The sequence below is a fragment of the Protopterus annectens genome, chromosome 10.part0 (genome assembly GCF_019279795.1).
Source record: "Protopterus annectens isolate FY-2018-M chromosome 10.part0, PAN1.0, whole genome shotgun sequence".
Lineage (NCBI taxonomy): Eukaryota > Metazoa > Chordata > Ceratodontiformes > Protopteridae > Protopterus > Protopterus annectens.
Window position 1 is genome coordinate 63,584,305 of NC_056744.1, and position 13,115 is coordinate 63,597,419.

Below are 13,115 nucleotides of genomic sequence, written 5' to 3' on the forward strand. Positions count from 1 at the left end.
GAATTAATTAACAATTTTCCAGGTGAACGATGCACAACAAAGATGTAAAAAATGTCATGAAAAAGGGTTATTTAAAAATAATTTGGTATTGTGGATGTATTAGATAACTTTTTACTTTTGAATCAGTGACATTTGAAACAGATTTTCAGAACTAGTAATACATGACAAAGGGGTTATTATACTGTATTTAACTTTAAATATGAAGAAAAATAATGTTAGAGGTCTATCCTTCCAATGCTGTTAGTTTGCATTTGACTCCTTTAGTGACCTTTTGATCTGTCAAAGCAATCTATAGAGTTTCTAGGCAAGGAAGAAATAAACACAGACTGCCAGACATTTCTTCCATAATGTACACACACACACACACACACACACACACACACACACACACACACACACACACACACACACACACACACAAACACAGGGTGAACATGCAGATTCCATATACAAGGCACGGGAGATAGAGTACCTGTCACTGTGAGGTGTCAGTGTTACTCACTACATCTTTGTTAAAGGTCATGCTACAGTGATTTGGCACCAGGGATATTCTGGATGACTTGTGCACACTCAGCTAATACAGATTTTTAGGTTTGATGCAGTTGTGAGGGAGGGATCATACTGCTCTTAGGAATAAAGGCGTTTTCCAAGGAGATTTTACTTGCAAGATTTCATAAAGGATTTATATCTTGGAAGGTGGAATGATAAGTGTAGTGTCAGACATGTTTAATGAAAGTCAATTAATAAAGAAGATGAACTGTCTTAGTGAATAACAGAATGTTCCATGTAGCTGTTATTTAATGTATTTCGTATGGACTTGATAACATGGGAAGGATCTTATTCTGAAGGCATATGTTTAGTTCATAATTGTTAGCTTATTATGTTCTTGTATAATACTTTTTCATAGAATTATGCAATTAGTGGTTTTCTGTGGAGTAAGGTCATAGGTGAAGTAGTGATCAAATTTGGGTACAGTTTGAATAGTTTAGCAATCAAGCCCTTATCAATGAATGAAGATGGGCATGAATTTGGAATTAATCTGAGTTTATTACTATAAAGTTGATTACTGGTCATAAACTGCATTGCCAATACAAATGTGCTGTGTACTGACAAAACAAAGTATAATAGAGTTGACTGCTGAGTGAGAGTTATCAGTTGGAAGGCTGATAAATTCATGGTTCTTAGTAGTTTATGGATGTTATTAGATATTAATTTGCCTTATTTAGAGTTTTTGCCACTGAGTTATCAGGTTGGTCTGTTGAAATAATAGCTAGAATAAAACTCATATCACAGATTTTGTCCTACATTATTCCCCGAATATGGGGTGGGTGGTAATTATTAACAGGGTACTAACCTACACTGGCATCTTTGAGTTAACTGAGCATGCACTGTGCCTGAGGCAGATGAATAATATAGTATGGGGTGCAATAGTTCTAAGAGATTAAAGGCATCTATTTGCATGAACCGCTTGTGTGAATGGGATGAGCTACGTTGAGCAATATGTTTTCTTTTTTTCCTCACCGTTTCTTAATAGTTGTCTGTAACTTTCTATGCACTATCTACAATCTATTATTTTTGCCTGTCAGCTAGTGTGAAAGTTATCTCTTACAATTTATTTAGTTGATTATATTTTATTGGTATCCTGGAAAGGTAGACTGCTAAATCACCACCAGTAGGGGTGATAAAATAGGATTCTGTTTCAATGGTCCAGTGTAATGTGCATACAGTTTTTGTCTTGGGTATAAATTAGGTGAGTAAGTCTTCAGACTCAGTGAAAAGTCTAGGATATCAGTGGTATGTCTAACTGCATGACTAGATGGGATGACTGAGTTTCCAGAAGCATGCTGATTAGGGTGAAAAGTTGGAAAAGAAAGAGTCAAATGTTTTGACAGCTATGGAAATGAATACAGTATTTCATATGGAAATATATGTTAGCCCAGTATATAAGGAAGATAGATAGGGAGGAAGTAGGTTATTAAACGGTCACTATTACAAAAACATGGATCAGAAGTATGGTGAAAAGCTGTTGAAGAACTTAGGATAAATCCACACATGCAAGGGTACAGAGATTCTGACAAATCAGCTCCAGTAATCCAAAACTTGCTTTCATTGTATTCAATAATAAAACTTCATCACATAAACATAAAATGATCTGGGTGTTCTACTGAATGTTTTGCTAGGGCATTATTTATTTTTTTCTTTTTTTGATATCATATAAATGCTCAGCAGCTCTTTCTTTAAACTTGCGTTCGGTTTTCCCTGTGTATAAAAACTAACAGTGATGGTAACATGCCACATATACTACCCTGCTAGTTAAGCATTTGAATGCCCCTTTTTATGTTAAATGTAAAATTATTTACAATTACTTGTTCTCCCACCATAATGTAGGGGCAAACGGAACAACAACCACATCTGGATATACAATGGGTATTATGACTGATGAATATTGATGTTTTACTAGGGTGTTCAATTATATTTTTAAGGTTACAACCACTTGTATATGTAATGCGTGGTGTGTCCCCTATCTTTTCAATAACATGCTTGTCTTACTTTAAAATAGCCCAGTTTTACTGAATTATGCTCTAATGGACATACTATAAATGTTATAGTTTGTGATAAAGGAGCTAGTAAAATCTTTATTTTGTACAGGGTGATGTATTTATGTGAGAGGGTAGATTCACCAGAAGGTAATAAATAATGCCCTAGCAAAACATTCAATAGAACACCAAGATTGTAAGTTTAAGTTCACAATCATGGAAAACACAACACTTGGTGAACGTGGTGGCCCCTTGGCAGCTTAAATTAGAAGAACGTGAGTTATAGTGGCAACGTATGTGTAATGCAAATTCCTGGCCAGGTATAAGTGATCAGATTTCTGTTAGTTGCTTTTTAAAACTGACAGCATTGCAAAGATCACACTGCTGCTGTTGTTTACAAACAGATTTATTAATTTATTCATTCATGATTAAGTATTTTTTTATCAAAATGTTTCTAACTATAGTTTTGTGTGCATGCAAGTTAAGTGACAAGAGTTTTAAATTATTAAAACTCTACTGCCAATCATTAGCGGACCAGAGTTTCGCTGTGGCAACCCCTAACCGGGAAAAGCCGAAAGACACAAACAAAATTTAAACCTATCTATTCAGGTATTTGGTTTCCTATTGTATATATTTACTTTTTTAATGTGGTGATTTTTACTATCTTTGATTTCAGATTTGCACAGGGGTTTGGCTGTCACATGATTTTAAGTTGTTCATGTGATTTGAAAATGTTGGTCACATGATATTTTAAAAGTGTCTTTAAATGTTGTTAGGGCATTTCATGTTTATCTGATGAAGTTTTATTATTGAATAAAACAAAAGCACTTATCAACAAATTTTGGATTGCTGGAGATGGTTTGTCTGAATCTCTGCAGTGTGGTTTTATCAGTGTTTTGGTTTTGTTTGGTTAACTTAGGATAAATACCAGTCGAATAAATAGCTTTTGTCTCTCTCCTCCTGCTCTGTAGAACTATATGAATAAGGTATATAATGGAAGGAAATGATCTCTGCTTGGTAGGATGGTAGGATGGAAAGTTACTGAATGTTTAGGAAGAGAATATAAGAAATACTAATAAACAGTAAGTATATTACAATATATTTTCATTGTACTGTTGAGCATATTGTATAAATATTTGTATAAATATGCCTCTCTGTAAAAACACTCTTTGTGTTTATGTGTTACATGGTTTTCTCTTATAATGTTCTTGTAAGAAAGGGAGGATTCCTTTTATGTTACTGTACCTTTTAAAACTAGTCCAATAGATAATTTTCTTAGTTTCATATTCAGAAAATTAATAATAAGTTTCCATTACTTTTAATTCACATTAGAATCACAGAAAGTTTTTTTTGTAGCTTTTACAGTTTTATATTTGACTTTCTGATTTTCAGTGATTTGAATGTTGTGCTTAAGATAGGTACCCCTGCTAGTGCTAACATTATAAGAGATAACTGTGCTTAAGATAGGTACCCCTGCTAGTGCTAACATTATAAGAGATAACAGTATGCAAACCTCTTTGCCTTCTATTTAATATTTGTAATATTTCAATTTTTGTTAAACAAGCTTTATAGCCTATTTTTAGCCTTTAAAAAGCTTGCCACCTATATGAGCAGAATCATAAACCTAGTTACCTACCCAGTCATCCAGTTGCTTCTTGAAAATCATTAAACTACTAGAATACCTTATTCTAAATGGCAACACATTCCAAAGTAAAACAGCTTAACAATGAAAATATATATATTTTTAATTTAGTATCCTCACAATCCATTGTTGTTTCTGGTGTTAATCATATCAGATTTTCTTTCAACTCCAAAGTTCATGCAAGTCTATCATTATATATACACGACAAAGAATAAAGAAAGTCTTATTAATCTATACATTCCAGACCCTTTAGTTGTGTGAACCAATGCAATAGTGGGTGGTATCCGCTTCCTGTTAGAATGTAACCCACTTGTGTGGTGGGAAAAAATCTGGACGGAAGAACACTCTTACTGGAATAGTTGTTACTCCTGGAGGTCCAAGTCTGAGTCCTGAAAAGGACTTAGTAATTCATATGTGGTTTTGTATAAAGCTATTGTGGCTCTTAAAAGGGCATTTGTAGTCTTGAGAAAGACTGTTTTGGTTTTTATAAGGGCCTTTGTGGTGTGGAGAGGTGGTCCTGAGGAGGACCTTTTTAGTCCTGAAGAGGACTGTTGTGGTTCTGAGAAGAACCTTTGTGGTAGGTTGGTCCTGAGAAGGACTTTTGTAGTCCTAAGTAGGACTGTTTTGGTTCTGAGAAGAACCTGTGTGGTGTGTTTGGTCCTGAGGAAGACCTTTGTAGCCCTAACAAGGACTTTAGTGCAGTACCTGTCAGGTGGGAGGTTGGGTTGTACCCTTTTGGTCTCCACCTGGGTAATCAGAGATGGCCCTGTTGTCAGATCTCAGATCTCATATGGTCCTAAGAAGGACCTTTGTCAGTCCCGATGGGTCCCTAGGTAGTCCTGGTAAGGACTAGTGTGCCCCCTTGTTGGACAAGGCTGGGCTAGGTGAGTTCCAGGTAGGTGGCCCTTCAAAGGACTGGTGTGCCCCCTTGTGGTCCAAGGCTGGGCTTGTGGGTGGAATTCCAGTCAGAATCTTTTGAGGGCCCTGGAAAGGACTCAGCTAGCCCTTGAAAGGACTGTAGGGTTTGAAACCTCAACCTTTAATATGTACAGACTGAGCTAAAAATGCAGTGCAGGCCTTAGACAAGACAAAAAGAACAAAAAATAAATGAAATTACAAACATGAAAACATTGAATTAAGGCCACAGTGTTACATCCACAAAATATAACATAAATGGCATGCAAGGTGATCACTATAAAATAAACAAATCTTTGAGCCAGTTCCAGTCCAAAAGAAATCCTTTATTCAGTCCTTGCAGATTACAAATTCAGTATGACCTTCCTCCAAGCATTGTTCTGAGTGACTAAACCCGTGAAGTGCCTTTATTTTTATACAGATCTGAGGGGGGGGGGTGTCAGGTTAGCCAGCCAACCATGTGGTGGGGGGTGGGGAGAGGACATTGCCTTTATTTTGTCATACTCCCTGATGGGTGTGGCTAACCTGTTACATTGTTTTCATTTAGGTTGTTTTCAATTAGGTCCAGAATGTAGTTCCAACCAATAGTATTGTGTTACATTTGGTATTGCTATTCTACAGATTCTCACCTAGATTTTTTCCTCATACAGGTTTATCTTGTTTTCTTTCTACTTCTAGTTAAAGTTTCAAAATTTAAAATTTATACTTACATTTTTAGCAGTTACAAGTCCAACTTAAAATTAGACTTAAAATACAAATATAAATGAATGAAATGGTCCACTAGTTTCTGTGGTTATTTTGCAGTTACTGGTGGAGGAGTGTGTTTATTATTGTTTACTATGTTACCTTGGCCCACTATTGCCAAGCTTTAAAACACAAAACCTTTAACATTCTACATATACAACAAACATAAGGCAAAAAAACAGTAACCATAAAATTTAGTACTCAGTGTTTATGACAAATGCTTTCGCCTACTAGCTTCTTCAGGGAGGAAGGTGATTAAGGCGGTCGAAAATTAAAATTAGTGGTTTATAAGCTTTAGTATTAATTTCAGCAACTCTTTTAAAACATAATTGTGTTAGGTGTGGATACCCTGGTCCTAATTAAGGTTTCTTATGTTGTAAAATCAAGAATTTGTGGGTTGAAACTTGTTTAATATGCTAAAGTAAGAATTTGGCACAAAAAAAAAAAAAAAGACTTGTGCTCGCCAGTCCTAAATAGGGGGTTGTGGCCAGCTCTATGGAACTGAGGATGGGCTTCAAAGGGTCGAGAGGCTTGGTGGTGCCATGAACACCTCGTAGAGGTAGAAAGTAAAATTTCTGAATTTTTAGTTTTAGTGGGTATGGGTTTGAAGGTCTCATGTATGAACTCACATTTAGGAATTAACTATATCTGTGGAATTTATTTTGTGCTTTCTATTAAGTTCTAATAAATTGTACATTTGGCGCCAAAAAAAAAATGAAAACACAAAGCTGTTGGGATCTATCCTGTTAGAAAAACTTAAAAGTATGGATTAAAAATGTTTTTATCTTTCGACTAATGTTTTTGGCACCAAAAAAAATGCTAAATTGCGCTTGGCGGTCCTCAGCAGTGGGTTGTGGCTAGCCCTGTGGAACTAAGGAATGGCCCCAGTGGGTTAGATTCCTCTTTGGAGCCAAAAATACCACTTGGAGGTGGGGAGTGCAATTTCTGATTTTTAAGGCTTAGTAGAGGTTGGTATGGCCCTCCTGGTCCCATAAATGACCTTACTATTTTAAAAATAGCTATAACTGCTGAAATATTAGGTTATTTACTATTTCTGGTGTTTTTTGGCACCAAACATGCTAAAAAATGCTAATTTGCGCTCAGCGGTCCTACCTGGGCGGTTGTGGCCAACCCTGAGGAACTGAGGAATAGCCCCAGTGGGTCGGATTTCTCCTTGGAGCCATAATTACCACGTGGAGGTGGGGAGTGAAATTTCTGATTTTTAAGGATTAGTAGAGGTTGGTATGGCCCTCCTGGTCCCATAAATAACCGTACTATTTTAAAAATAGCTATAACTGCTGAAATAATAGGTTATTCCCTATTTCTGGTGTTTTTGGCACCAAAAAATGCTAATTTGTGCTCAGCGGTCCTACCTGGGGGGGGGGGGGTTGTGGCTGACCTTGTGGAACTCAAAGTTAACTAGGAAGGACGTGGAGCCTCATGGTTGGACAACCACCCAGTGGTGGTGGAAAGGGAAAATAACAGCTGAATGACTAGATATTTGTGCCACAAAGGGCCCTGAAATGGTATAAGTGGTTTGGGTGAACTTCCAGCTTGAAAAAACAGTGTCCAATTATTCTGTTTGACTTATGAAATTGCTTGAAAATGCAGTCTGTTTACCATGCAGTTGCCACTATGTAAAGTCTTATAAACCCTATAACATTATCTAGTACCAACTAATATTAATCAATATTAACCATCTGTAAAGTCCTGTCTGTAAAAAAGCTACAAATCACTAAAAAACTTGTTTTAAGAGTCTATTGAGCTTGCTAGTGTTATAAACTAAATAAACAGACAAATAATTAAAAATTAAGAAAATAGTTAACAAAAAAATCTATAATTGAACCTTTTGGGTTTGTCAAGGAAGCTAAGAGACTCACATACCTTTTTATATATCTGTTGTCCAGAGGGTAGCTAAATGAGAGAAAAATATTTCTAAAGACTTATAACTGTAATCCAGTGAGTCCCATTGTCCAGTGCAAATGGAAGTCTTTGGTTGCTTTTGCTTAACCGTATAGTCCAAGGTTTAGTGTCCTCAGGTTTAAGATGGGGATTATGGATTCCATGGTGTTTAATCCTGGTGGTTTCCTTGCTGCAAGTTCTATCTGCCAAGGCAGTTCTTTGCTTTCGAGGTGTGAATTATGGTCTCCACTAAAGGGTTCTTCTCTGATTTCCTCCAAAATGTGGAAGTGAAAGTTCTTCTGTCCAGGTTGCTGTCTGGCATGCCCAGCCAGGGGGTTTGTGGTGATACCATGTTTGATGTTGGACTGGTGCCTTGCTATTCATGTTTTTAGTATATTCACCATCTTTCCCATGTAGAAAGCTTGGCATTTTGAGCATTGTGCCCTGTATACTACCCCTTTGGTGATGCAGTTTCCCAAAACTTTAGCCTTGTAGATTTTCTTGTTGTTGGGGCAAAAGCAACTGTCTTCTGTGCTGGTGTATTTGCAGAAGTGACGGGGGGGGTCTTTGCATGGGTAGGTTCCTTTGGGGTTGGCGTGGTCCGTATTGCTTTTCCTCTCTAGGTGATCCCTGATGTTGGGGCATTTTTTGATGGTGAATTTGGGTTTATCCGGAAAAATATGCCCAAAGTGCTGGTTGCTTTTGATGATCGGCCAGCTGTTGGTGATGATTTTCTGTAAGTCCTTGTAGTCCAGGGAATATTGTAGGATGCAGTTGAGCTGATGCTCTTTGTTGTAGTGGTCCTTAATTCTGCAGCTCTGGTGTAATTTGAAGATGTTGTTCCTTCTATGCTCTGTAATGGGGTCTAGTACTTGATTGATTATCCTGTTGGTATACCCTCTGGTCAGGAAGTCCTTTTCAAGATCATCTCTGTTTTTCAGGTAGTTGGTGAGGTCCTTGGTCACCCTGGCTATCCTGAGTGATTTTATGACATTTTTCTTAATTTTGGGAGGGTGCATGCTTCTTGCGTGTAGGAGGAAATTGACACTGGTGGGTTTCCTGAACAGGTCATGGTCGATGTTATTGGCTGCCAGGTCTTTGACCAAAAGGAGATCTAGGAACTCTACTTTCTCAGGGCTTATCTTGTGGATAAACCTGAGGAAGTTCGTGGTGGAGTTTATGTATGCTAGAAAGTCTTGGAGGTCCTCATTGCTGCCGTCCCAAATTAGGAAGATGTCATCTATAAATCTGTAGTAACATGCCATCTTGTTGATGTAAGGTGACCTATAGATGAAATTCGTCTCCCATTTCCTCAGTGCTGTGTTGGCCAGGCTTGGAGCCATGGCTGCACCCATGGCGATCCCTGTGGTTTCTCTGTATATTTTCAAATCAAATCTGAAATTTCTGGTTTCTAGAACCAGAGTTAGCAGTTTGCTGATCTTTTCTGTTTCTCCTGGCAGTGTGGCATTGTCTTTATGGTAGGCTTCCATGGTCACCTGGATACAGTAGTCATGGGGTAATACAGAGTACAATGCCTCCACATCAATTGTACCTAGTAACGAGCTCTCCTTTAGGTTTAGGTTTTTGATTTTATCCAGGAAATCCATTGAGTCTAGGATGTAGGATCTATTGTTCTCTGCCAGGGGTTTGAGGGTGAAGTCTAGGTATACTGTTGTCGGTTCCGTGATAGATCCTCCACTTGCTATGACTGGCCTGTATGGTGGGTCTAGTCGATTTTTGTGTGGTTTGTGGATCCCAAATAACTGTGGGAGTTTTGGGTGTGGTACTTTTAGAAAGTCCAGGATCTTGGAGCTTATAATCTCGTCATTGTATAGGTCTTCCAGGCATTTTTTCAGGTTTTCATAAGCGGTCTTTGTCCGGTCGTAGTCTGTGGGTTTGTAGTAGCTCCTGTTTTCAAGCAAGGCTGTGATTTTGCTTGTGTAAGTGGTGGTGTTGGTTACTAGGATCCCTCCGCCTTTGTCAGCTTTCATCACCCCCTGGGAGTCATCATGGCTAAGCCCCCTTAGAGCCTCCATTTCTGGTCTGGAGATATTGTAGAATTTCTTCTTTTTGGGTTTCCTAAGCAGCTGTCTGATGTCTGTTTCGCATTTTTCTTGAAATGCTGTTATCACTTGGTTGGGTGGGGGGCAGAAGTTGCTTGGTTTCTTCCAGAAGGCTTCCCTCATTGCGTGGCTGGCAAGGTTTTTGTTGTTGTCTTTACCATTTTGATGGAAGAATAGCTTTAGCTGTAGTTTTCTACTATAGAGTCTGATATCTATAATTATTTGTGCGAGGTTGGCTCTCCTAGTTGGGATGAACGTTAGGCCTCTCTCTAGTACTTTCCTCTCCAGGTCCATTAGCGGTTTGATGGAGTGGTTCCATATTTCTGGTTGTTTGGGTTTCTCGTCCATTGCCCCATGGTGATCTGGGGCTGCCAGAGGTGTCCTAGATCTCTCACTCCCCTCCAGGTTTTGTCTTTTCTCTCTGCCATTGGGACTGGGGAGGGTAATCTCAGTGGATATAGACTCTCTTTGGAGAGTGTGTCGGTCGGGTTGTTTATTATGGTGGTGGAAGGCGTCCTGTAGCTGAGTCTGCTCGAGGTTGTGGGGGTTTGATCGTGTGTCCCTGTGGAGTTGGAGGTTCCTATCGTGCTCCCTGGTGGGGGGTTGATTCCTTCTTGGAATCCGTATGAATCTCCTCTCATGCTAGTTTGGGAGTATTTTACTTCTGGTCCGCTGGTTCCTGTTGTGCTCGTCCCCCTGGAAAATCCTGGTGGGAGTTTCTGGGTGTCAGGTTTTGGTTGTTTTTCTTTAGGTCTCTATGTAGTTTTCTGGTTTTCCTGGTTTTTATCTTGTCCTCAAGTTTTCTGAGTCTACCCATGATCTCTCTGAAGGTTGTTGTGGTTTCTTGGGTGTCTGGACAGAGCTTTTCTAGGTTTTTGATGTTTGTGGTCTTTTTTGTTTGTTGTTCTAGATTGTGTTCCATTAATATGTCCATTAGTTTAAAACTACTGGAGGTAAGCATCTTGTACCACATGTCCTGTAGTTTTAGGGGGCAGTTCCTTACTAAAGGTCTCTTGTATATTGTGAGACCTTTAGGGACCACTCCATTGTTTTTGCATTGCGTCAGATAGATGTGGTCCGATTTAAGGCACACAAAGTCTTTTAGTTCCTCTTCAAGTTTGTAGAAAGTTTTTTTTTTGTCCCTCAATATTTTGTGCCTCCGACGGAATGTCCAGTTCTAGTTCCAGTTCTAGAACTGGTGTGGAGGCTATGTTGGCAAACCATGAACCTTCCATGGAGTAAGTTGTTTTTGGTAGCGGATATCATTCTTGGAGGCCCGCAGTGAACCTTCTAGCAGAATAGTTGAGTGAACCAACGCAATAGTGGGTGGTATCCACTTCCTGTTAGAGTGTAACCCACTTATGTGGTGGGAAAAAATCTGGACAGAAGATCACTCTTACTGGAATAGTTGTTACTCCTGGAGGTCCAAGTTTGAGTCCTGAAAAGGACTTAGTAATCCATATGTGTTTTCGATAAAGCTATTGTGGCTCTTAAAAGGGCCTTTGTAGTCTTGAGGAAGACTGTTTTGGCTCTTATAAGGGCCTTTCTGGTGTGGAGAGGTGGTCCTGAGGTGGACATTTTTATTTTATTTTATTTCATTTTTCATATACACTATACATATTTAATATTGAATGTTTAAGTGTTCTTGTTTTACTTCATTCTTTATTTTTTGGTTTCTATACCTTTAGTTGTTAATTGGGTAGTGTTAATTGGGTATGCTCTTATTGTGGTAATTAGTATTAATTTCACCAATATGAGAGTATTTAAAGGTTTGGAGTCGACCAATTTTTAGTTTGTTCTTTCTGAAGAAGTCTGTTGGAATAATAAAAGGCGAAACCTACGTCAACAATTTCGTTGTGTGTGGTTCATAGCTGCCTGCAGTTCCTGACGCCTGGCTTGTTTGCTGCTCCTTACATTTTTTATCTTGTTGGTGTTGACTTTTTAAACTTTGATATCTGCACATGTGTACAACATACAGCACAATTCTTTTACCATGTTGAAACCAGCAATACTGTCGTCAAAATGAGGTATTACTTGGTACATTCGGCGTGAATGACCTGAGACGTACCTCCTTGGACTACATGAAAAGAGACATTGAAGAGCTCTCTGATTATGTAGCCCAGGCTGGTATGACCCTGACCCTGAGCAGCATCCTGCCCTCACCAAGAATGATGCCACAATACAAAGACAAGATGATCAGCTTTAATAATTGGCTCAATTACTGGTGTCATTCTAGGGGGATCCAATGTCTGTCTGCTTGGGATGACATGCTGGACAAGCCACGCTGCTTCACAAGGGACGGCTTGCACCTGTCACCACTGGGCTTCCGGATATTGTCTAAGGCTCTTGCCACCCCCATAGTGCCTTTTTTAGGCAAGGCTCAAAAGACGAACCCACCTCCTTAGAAAACAAAAATGGAAAAAAATTAAGGGTAATTCTGCTCAATGCCAGAAGTCTAAATCTCAAGATGCAGGCTCTCGAAGCACTCCTCAGTATGGAGAACATCGATGTCTGTGCTGTAACAGGGACCTGGTTCAAGGCTCCTGAGAACACCCCAGCACTACCAGGCTTTACCTCGTATCATGCTTTTCGGCCCCAAAACCCGCGCCGAACCACAAAGGGAGGGGGAGTGTCCATATTCATCAATGATACCCACACCTCTAGGTTAGTGGCAATGCATGAAGCATCAGAGACCATCCAGGTGCAGCTAACCGTAGGCAAAACTGCTATACAACTGGTTGCATGTTACAGACCACCCTCCCAATCTCAAGAACCCCACTCAGCCTTCCTGAAGACATTGGAAGATATGAATGTCTCACCAAATACCATCATATTGGGAGACTTCAACTACCCTAACATAGACTGGGTGCACTATTCTAGCCCTAACACCCTAGCCCAAAGGTTCCTGGAATTCATAAACTCAAATGCAATGGAACAGCTAGTCACCTCTCCCACAAGGGGGGATAATATATTAGACCTGATCATCACAAACATGGGGACAAAATGCTCCACACCGGAAGTATTGCCCTCACTGGTGAGATCTGACCACAAACTAATCACCCTGGATATACATTTACCACCTCCACCCCAGCACAAAAGACTACAGTGAGAAACTTCTCAAAAGCTGACTTTACACTTCTCAAGACTGAGATGGTATCATTTAAGCCCTCAGGGCCAATGGAAACCACATCCCACAATGCTGAATCCTACACAAATGCTTTCTACAGACATCTCCAAGAGTGCATGGATCGTGCAATCCCAAATAAAACCAAGACCCTCTCCACCAAAGTAAAGCGTCCTGTCTGGTGGACC

The 13,115-nt window shown here is 39.3% G+C and overlaps 1 protein-coding gene across 1 annotated transcript in view; it reads right to left on the bottom strand.

The window, feature by feature from the left end:
* LOC122812945 (bMERB domain-containing protein 1-like) overlaps nt 1-13,115 on the bottom strand; it is a 1,250,410-nt gene that overhangs the window by 608,401 nt on the left and 628,894 nt on the right. The window lies entirely within an intron of this gene.